Source organism: Bombus bifarius, unplaced genomic scaffold (assembly GCF_011952205.1).
Source record: "Bombus bifarius isolate JDL3187 unplaced genomic scaffold, Bbif_JDL3187 scf7180000009761, whole genome shotgun sequence".
In the NCBI taxonomy this organism is placed as follows: domain Eukaryota; kingdom Metazoa; phylum Arthropoda; class Insecta; order Hymenoptera; family Apidae; genus Bombus; species Bombus bifarius.
The window spans coordinates 1003492-1013690 of NW_022885321.1; the positions used below are offsets into that span (position 1 = coordinate 1003492).

Consider the following 10199-nt stretch of genomic DNA (forward strand, 5'->3'; position numbering starts at 1 on the left):
AAAGAAAAAGACCCGACTGGATTGGGGTTAGCTCAATTCATTGGATGCAACATAGTCACACTATCGTTTATTTTCATAAAATTCTTTTAATTATGAGAAATCTAATAGACACCTTAACGATTTGAAGAAATTCAAACAAAATCTACTTGATATTCATTGCTAAAGGGAGTAAAAAGTTCCTAAAAAAAGAATTTAACATAATATTTTAAGGATAATTGAATATTTTAAGGATTTGAAGAAATTCAAGGGAAATTTACTTGAAGGTATTGATTGCAGAAAAAATACAAAATTTCTCGAAAAACAATTTAATAGAACTTAAAATTTGTCTTGAATTTCTACGAATTTTCCTAATAATTTGATACTTTATACATACGTACGTACATATTGCACTACGTAGCTCTATCGTTGAAAAAACCTTGAAAAAGAAAGAACACCGAAGAATCGTGTCTGGAGCGAGCGTTTGTGGTCACTGATTTCACCCTGAAATTCTTAAGGTCACGACAACGATTTAAAAAGAAGGCACCGCGGTCGTTCCACAAAATTTAACGCTAAATATTTCGTAATTAATAACGCCGGCTCCACCGGTGGGAACCGGAGATTGCGGTTTGGTACTCTTGCTCTACCCATCATTCGCAAACAGTTCTATATCAGAGATTTTCTGGAGTCGAGCTCGTTCGATCGTAAAACCGCGAACGACCCCTTTCTTTCTCCGCTATTTCATTTCTTACTCCTCCGTTACCCGCCATCGTCCTCCGCCTTCGCCGACAACCGAAGAAACTTCATGCTTCCTCAAATGTGAAATCGACGATTTGAGACGTTTACGAGTCGTTCGATCGTGAACGCGTGAACCAGTGGAACGAATCTCGATGTTGCTTCAAATGGGACGTTTTTGCCAAGATTGTACAATGTTCCGCGATTCGTGAACAGACATTTGGGTATCTGTGGGTTCTGCGGTGATACTGAAAAAGAAACAAACATGTTGAAAAGTAATGCTTATACAGAAATTAGTAATTTATATTACTAAATTTAATTTTTCACTGGTCTTGTATAAAATATGGCTGTTCTGTAAAAAAGCAAAGGTATGATTGGCTATCCATTCATTCCCGCCTTTGATCCTTAATTATTACGTGTTATGCAAATTTTATCCTCCACGTGAGATTCATTTAGCTCTTAATAATCAAAAACTACGTAAAAATCGGGTTTTCTCATAATACGTTGCTGTATTGTTATAGGTATTGTTAAGTTATTATGCATAATGTATGTACTATATATTGTTAAGTTATTATGTATTAAGGTATGTGTAATGTCTATTATCTAATACATATTGTGTATTATGTATATGGTCATTGTGGTACTAACACTAATAACGGCAAGGTAGATATGATCTTAAACAAATACATAAATAAATAAAAGATGTCTTTTATTATTATTCCACGGGGGATGACAACACCAATATTTTCGAAATATTCGAGAGACTAACAAAAATACCTACATACATATTTAACTTCAAACCAAAATAATACAGTATTAGTTAGCAGATTATAGAATTTTTAAATGACGTACTCCTATACAAATTTCTAATTTTATTGAATTTTAAAGTTACTCTTTTCTGGTTTTCATTTTTACTCAATCAATTACAATATTCCAACTTTTACAAAAAAACCAATAAGAATATTCCAATCTTTTCTTATAAAACAAACAACACAAATTACCTTCGACAAATCTCCTCGAAATATCATTGATATAACACGACATCATATTTCACGCGATAAATTATCAGCGAATAAGTCCGCCGCCGCGATTGCACAACGATTTACCTGTAATCGCAGCGCACCTTCGCTTTGAAGCAACGATAAATCAAACCTACTAATCAGTGTCGCGGATATCTGCAACGAATTCCCATTAAATAGCGTTTATGGGCGTCGTCCATTGGACAATTAGCGGTAGTCATTAAGAGATACCTTAACTACAGAATCGCGTTGCCTGGCTGTCGTTTTTTCCATGCGAAAGGCGTGAAACGCGTTGCTAATGGGTAGCTAGAAGTCAGGACGAATAATCAGTCATCCGTGAGATGCATCGTGGTTCTGATAGATATACGCGTGGCATAGTCCACGCGAGAATTATGTGAGCAATATTATATTTATCGACTAAATATTATTATTAAAGCAGGGTATTTCCATGCGCGGAAGCGCCATTTTTAAGATGAACATTCGGGGCAAAAGGTTATTTGAAATATGAAAATTGGAAATTGGAAATGAAATTGAAAAAAGGAGAAAAGAATTCTTTATTAATCTCTAACACTAAAATTGCTAACCCATTCGAGATGACTGGTACCAGATGTTTTATCTTGGCAATTTAAACACGACTACAAACATGTATTTATTCATGCACGTATATATTAATGTTTACTTTTATCGCGACAGGGATATGATTACATATATTTATTTATTTTCGTCATATTGTTGTCATACTTAGGGACACGTATCAAACAGGCGAAATGAATAGTATTGTATAGTATCCATAGCTCATAGTCATTTAAACGTTGTACATTTTGTTTTGAATGCTTTACTTCACTTCTACTCCAGAAATGAAGATTTGTTGCTATTGTTAAGTCACAAGTATGATCCTTTAGTGGAATAATAAACACAGCTTCCATTGCATTATTGTGCCTTAAATCTAAATTATTCAAGCAAATATTCGACTTTGGAAGTCGTTCGAATAATTATTACCTGCGGTAATGTGCCTGCCTAACATTTATTGCTTTATATATTCGAATCTACTCATAATTCATACCATCGGTAAAGTATCGGTGTAAATCAATAAATGTAAAATCTGGCCAGAAATAAACTACTTTTTCTTTCATAATCTACATGTACTATTATTTTAATATCTTAGCGTATGCGGCCTCCGAACCGAAATACATCCTTAAATAAATTATTTATCGCAGCGACGCGCTTTCGAGCTCACCGTGTGGTTTGTCATTAACTAGAATTTTGACACGTTTCGTCTATTTTGACATGTATATGCGAAACTCAACAAGCCAATTACACTTGAGACCTGCTGATTCCGATGTTCATACTTATCGGCATCGCAGATGTTTGCTAGGAACTGAAGCCATTCACGGTACCCTGATTTCGAGGAACCACGCCGCTAGTTATCGTTCCGTCACTTCGATTCTCGTCATCGACTGATGACTGTTCAAGCAGGATTATCGACCGATCGTGCGAATTCTAGACATTTTAAAATAACAACTTTAGCGGTTATCAGAATAATTGTGAAATACAGTTACTTGCAATAATATTCGAACAGAATATTATCTCTGTACTTGTTGCTAGGGAAGATAATTTAAATAAGAAGGGATGATTTAAATATGGTGTTGCTTACTCTGCGAAAATATGAACCATTTATTATGAATAAACAATCTCTTCTTGATAATAACATTTAATTATACAATAGGTTTTTATCAAAGAATTGTCATAAAACTTTCATTTCCACGTCGCGTTAATATTTGGACAGTTGTTTATGCTCTACGATATAGTAATTTTTATAAACAATTCCATCAGCGAAATAAATTTATTTTGCATACTTAACGTCGGAAGAAATTAACACCGATGTATGATATAAAAGTGATGTAATAAAAGTTAACGTAAATAAAAATTACGCAATTATTATTACTAATTGCAGCAGATGTTATTAGAACACACAGAGAAGAGGACCGAATCGAATTTAAGAAACAAAGAGAGCAACCTATTTTTTGTTAAAGATATGTTACATAATGAAATATATAGATATTAAATATAGTTGTTATTAGGAAGAAATCGTTTACGTATTTTCGAGGTACACTAAAGTATAAACAACACGCCTCTTATACGAACCAACAAATACGGTAGGTATTAATGTAACTTGCAATTTATCGTATCACAACTTCTACCAGTCGATTTAAATTGTATGCGCACAATTCAAGGCTTCGGAGTTACTAAAAAAACAAAGTACATGCAACTTGCAAAACTGTCGCGAAAGGAAAAAGAGGTTCCGATACAATTACTCCGATGATCAACCAAAGGATCAATTAATTTTTTCCCGTTTATCCTAACGGGACCGTAATCGCATCGATCCATCATATTTCAATTGACCCACGAATTAATATGTCACTTACGAGGCAGAAGGCGAATCGAGCCCCGTTTCTGGCTCGCTGTTAACCCGTTAAGTCGTTAAATAATCAGTCGACAACACGCAAGGAACCAGATCACAGTCGACGTTACACAAGTCAACGTACGAGTTGATAGTTGCATTCTCTTCCAGTTGTACGCACCTGCAGACACAATACTATTTATTCTATACAGAGGCTCACGAAAATACAGTAGATAGAGTACAGTAAGTACAGTATCTTCCATATATTAGGTTGTCCGGAAAGTGTCTTTCTTTTATAGACATCTCTTTTACAACAACGCATCTTTATACAAACATGAAACCTAATCAGTCGAACGTTGTAATCTTTATCTTGGTAGAACAAAATGGATCATACGTAATTCGATAAAATAATATAAAACGGAAAATGTTATGCATCCATTATTTCCTTATAAAACAAAAGAAACTTTTCGGACGACCTAATAGATACTAATTAATAGGAAGATAAAAATTTTCTAATAATGAAACTTTCTGATAATAGAACAATCATTTTTGTGATATAAAATTTCATTTGTTCAGATAAATGTCAAGAAAATTGTTAGTTTGTTTTACTTCTAAAATAATCTTAATCATCACCCTCCAATCATTCACGACGCAATCTTTCCCTATTCTACAATTCCTAGGAACATTGAGGATATTGAGAAAATATAGGAAATGTGCCACGATTTTTAAACAAACACAAATGTACAGAAAAACGCGTCAAAATTCCGCAGAAAGAATAAGAAACTTTTATATAAAAAATTTGTCCGCCAATAACGAAGCACACGTTTTTGTAGCCAAAAACACCTCTTCACGGTATGAAAGTGTTAAAAGTCTGGCCACGATTTCGGCAAGGAAACGGATTTCGTAGCGAGAGAGGCACGAGGCGACGCGCTCGACGCGGCTCGTTACCATTCGGGTTAATTGGCCGGCAGTGGTTGAGCCCGAGTGGGTGCAGCCGTGGTTATGCCCACACAAGCATGCCGCTAACGTAGCCTGTTGTGCCCGGTGTTGTTGCACTCGCGACTGCCTCGAACGTGCTGCAATTATTCGCCGCAGTTTCGCGTTCCGCTTAAGTGTCACGGTGACGCGCTCCGGCTATGCCCTCCAAACGCCCGATGCATTCAGGCCTCGCTCGTTACCTCCACCTTTCCTCCCCCTTTTCTCCCTCTTCTCCTCCCTCTTCGTTCTTCCACGCTTCTTTCCTGTCTTCCTTTCTTTTTTTTTTTTCGTTCGTTTCAACGAAGAACGAAAGCACGTTGACTGGTTCGAAAATCGGCAGGGCATTACGCTTCTTTCGTCTCTTTCTTATTTCGTGCTGCTTTGCTAGCTCCTTTGCATAACCACGTCGAACAAAGGAGTCACTCGAGCGACCAGTTCACAGTCGAAAATTTTTGGAGTCGGCGATTCTTTCCACCGTGACGAAAAAAACAACAGGGGGAAAGGAAACGGATCCTACACCGCTTTTGAGAAACGACGCTCGTCGACAACGCTATTACGTGATCAACGCTCGTGATTCTTCGCCGCGATGCGCGCCGATCATCGAGCCAGATACTCGCTCGCATAACGCGCCGCTACCGGATGCAGCTGGCACTCACACGTGAAATTTGCTCGATCTTGGATTTTGGGAATTCTTGGAAATTTTCATCTTTTACTATTGGAATTAATTAATTCATTTTGGGAAGTGTATTAATCAGCGTCTTTGTTCAATGATTGTTCACTTCTTCCAATTCTAATGTGACGGAATGGATGAAAGATTACATATATGTTGGATATTTTACCTAATCCTGATATTTCAATAATAAATCATGGTTCTTTCAAGCTATAAGTGTAAGCATATTTTTTATTGATACGATTAAGAAATACCTTTATTCTTTTCAGACTTTTCAAGAATGGTAATCGTAAGGTTTGCAACTTGTGATATATCCAATGTAATAAAATTAATTTCCGATTTCGGACTAATCTATAATTATTAGATATTTGTCCAAATTCGTGTTTTTATAAATATAACAAGAAAAATGAAACTCAGCTAGGAAATTGTCTTATTTACTAAATATTATAGAAAGTACTATACTTTGGATATTTTACGTATCTTTATAGATATTATATGCATCTCTGCATCTTCAAATTTTCCATAAATGGAAAATTAATTTTATGCTTATACATACAATTATACACACTAACAAAATTCTATCTGACTAAAATTGTATAAAACGTAATGTAATCAAACTGCATATTCTGTCCTTGTTAATTTTGAAAAATAAGACAAGTTTTCCAATCGAACTAATAAATATTAATAACTGTGTTCTTTGTATATGTATTAACGTTCCCACTAATCTATAATACTACCAAGAAAAGGAATTAAAAAGTATTATCGACTATAAGGACAAGTGATTAACTCCAATTTTCCTCTTCCATACACGGAATCACGAGACGAAACGACGCGAGAAGAGTCACGTGGAGCTCGAACGATCTGACGTCTGACTCTTACTAGCAAAAAATGCATGAACAACGCTCGGCACGATTGCCGCGCCGGTTTTGAAGGATCGTGGGTGCGCCATTGGGATCCGTATCGGCGAAGCAGCTTCACCTTCCGGAACCCGACGATTCGCTCGACTAGCTCTGTTAATCGAAAAACGAGCGAGAGACGAAGAGGAAAGGGAGCGAAAGAAAATCATTCGGAATCACGAAGTCGAGAGGTCAGAACCGGGTCGACTGCCACGTGCCCAACATGATATGGAACAGAGTGCATCGAGTCCCGTTATTTTCCTACAGTCTGATCTATCATTTTTCCCCCCTTTTTTATTGATCGATTGAACGCGAATAGAATTCCCGTTACTGATTTAAACGTCATTGAATCAAGCAACGTCTAATTTTACTTCTAAATCGTATTTTTGCGTACATAGCTTGTTACGTTGTTTATTTGCTGGATTTATATCAATGATTTTTATTAAGATATCATAAACTCGCAACTTTTGTTTGTCTATTACATAACGTTTTGAGTATAGTTAGAAATACTTATTGTATCGTTATTATAATTTCATCAATTATCTTCATTTTTTGTTTTGTGGAAATAAGCTACTCGAGTGTTATAATATATTTGCTAATGTTTTACGTTATTTATTTGACATTTTTGTTATGCAGTTCAATTGAATATTTTGTGGGACAATTTGTGTATATCGTGCATATCGAAGCGTGTTAAACGAGGAATTCATTAGGAATTCATCTTCACGTGTGAGATATTGGAGCTAGGTTGCTGGAACAAATAACACTTCCAAGTATTTTTCACTTACTTGATTCCTTAATTCATTCGCTTGTATCGTACTACTTAAAACCAAGCGGGGGATTGCGTGTCTGGAGAATATATAACTTGTTGAAGTTACGAGGATTGAGTAAATCACCAGAGCAGTCTCTTATCTAGACGATATTTTCGTTGTAGTTCCTTTAAATAAAGAAACATAATAATATAAAAATGAAATAGACGCGTAATATGTTTTGCATACATTTTTTTCGAACTCTTAATTACAATGTAGTTCTGTTAATTAGTATTTTATCATAAAAGAAGATAGATCTTCCTCTTATTTGGGGTAATTTAAAAATTGATGATTATAATTCACCAGAATTACTTACACGAAGTATAATTATAATATACCGTCTGTTTCATACGAATGAAAAGATAAATAACGAGTAGAGGATCTACATTTGAAGGGAAATACCGAATGGAAGTGCAGACAAAGCGATCTTCACTTTCAGACGTCACTTTCAGCGGCCGTTCCGACTACTGAGTTCGACCGATGCGATACGCCTAGCTGCTTAAAATTCACACCTCGAAGTTCATCCTGCCCTGTAACTTTTCCCAGACCTAGACTACCATGCCTATTTGCTTCTCTCACCACGGAGCAACTATATCTTTTGGCTCTTGACGAGGACGGATTGGAAAAGCACGTGATAGGATTCACGCTGCGACTATGCTTACATGGCAGGATACTTTAGTGATTACGAATTTCAACCGTATTATTGGTATATTTCGTTTTCTTACGACCTTTCGATCCACAACATTCTTGTCCACTTTTTCAGGGCAGACCTGAAAATAAAGGAAAACGTGGAAACACAATCGCGCCAATAACACGATTGAAACCTAAAAAATTACCAATATGTTATACAACCATCGTGGAACTTAAAAATCTAGAAAACTTGACTATACATAGCCGATGAATCGTGTGTACTTTTGAGAAAAAAATATTGATTCTTTGCGAGAAAGTGGCATATTTGATCGCCAAAAGATTATTTGCTTATATCATTTTCCTAGGCTATACTTGACTAACTAAGTAGTTAAGTATCGCCTATTGGAATGAAGATAAAGACGCGGATAATAAGAACCTTTTAGTGTTTTTATTAAGTTATTAATATCCTTTTAAATCCTTAACAAATTCTTAATCCGGTCCATTTTTGGGAAACTATCATGCACAAAACAAGAACAAAGACCTGTACCTAATCCTGATAATCCTATGATTTTAAAGCTTGAAACTCGAACCATAAACATGAAAAAGGAAAGCAAGTTTTCATTCATCTATTCAATTTCACTAGCATTTATTCTTTATATCAACGAGCTCCAATCGATATTCAACGTTCTACATCAAACAAAAATCTTCCAGATACAAAACCAAAATTCCAAATTGAGTCTTCTAACTTTAATTCAAATTTCACACTTAGTTTCTCATCAATTTCGATCACGCTCCAAGAAAATCAAGAAAAAGATCTGCTTCTATCTACGTAAGTACATACTCAGTCCAATAATACCAAACAAAGGCAAACCATTAGTAACAAGGAGCGAAGACTATGCTAATGATCGCGGCACACATTCCTGTTAACGCGTAACTATTCGTTTTCGTATGCCCTGTACGCATCGTACCACTCGTATATGCGCGATCCAGGCTTCCCAGGGCTATGCACAGATCGTGTACGCACGCATGCCTGTGCGTACGTGCACGCGTGCAGCACACAGGTAACGTTCGGCTCGTCACTCACGTATGCAGATGCGATAGACACGAGAGATGGTCGCGATGACTGCGTCATGGACGGTTCCGGCTAGTGGTGCGCAGTTCCCTTTCGGTTCGTATTCTCTAACCGCTCTCTCTTTCCCTCTTAACCCCTTGCCCCTTACTTTTCCTTTTTACTTGCTCCTCTATGCGCTCACCCCATCACGTTTACGCGAGCTGCACCAGCATATACAGGGTAATCCAACCAGCCTCACTTGCGCAACACTTACATATTTCAACTCTACACGTCGGACAAACGCGTTGCTTTTCTTGTTGCAACAGGCTTTTCGATGACTGAAACAAAAGATCCTGTGGTTTGGGAATGTTTGATGAATGAACGATCGATCGTGCCTGCGAGATGAATTTCCACCGGGAAGATTATTCTGACAGCGTACAAAAGATCCTACGTTGTTGTAATGAGAAATTGATAGGGATAATTGAATTTGACGGACGATTTCTTATTGACCAAATGATTCTCGGTAGAATGACGTAAGTCTTTTGAAAGTTATGATTGGAATCAGAGACAGGTAGATCAGATACGTTGAATGGAAATTTATAAGCTGCATTGTTTAAAGTGTACTAGACACTGTACGTTCGGTAGTTCTAGAATACTCTCGTTTTACAAAATAAAAATATATTTACAATATACAATATTTTATGATCCTTATAATTATCCAAATCTCTTTTTATCTGACTCATATCGCTAGGCTATTATCCATAGCTGAATTTATACGAGTTTTCTGTAGATCTCTATATTCGATAGACACGAGCTTTCTATATCTTAACCAACTATTTTCTTTTAATACTAGGACTAATGAAAACAAAAACTACGCGAAGAATTACGCATAATTACGAATTGATCGCATCGACCACTTAATAGCTGTGACATTGATAAATAGACTGTGGATTTGTATGCATTTATGAGAGATTTGAAGACACAAAAATAAGCAGAATACATATAATACACATGAAAAATATGTAAATATGGTATCT

At 36.2% G+C, this 10199-nt stretch overlaps 1 long non-coding RNA gene across 1 annotated transcript in view; it reads left to right on the forward strand.

The window, feature by feature from the left end:
• The window catches only part of LOC117215655, a 57406-nt gene extending 53100 nt beyond the window's left edge, over nt 1-4306 (forward strand). Inside the window, exon 3 of the long non-coding RNA XR_004489172.1 lies at nt 4160-4306. This is a non-coding gene — a long non-coding RNA (uncharacterized LOC117215655). The remainder of the gene's footprint in view (nt 1-4159) is intronic.
• The last annotated feature ends 5893 nt before the right edge of the window (nt 4307-10199 follow it).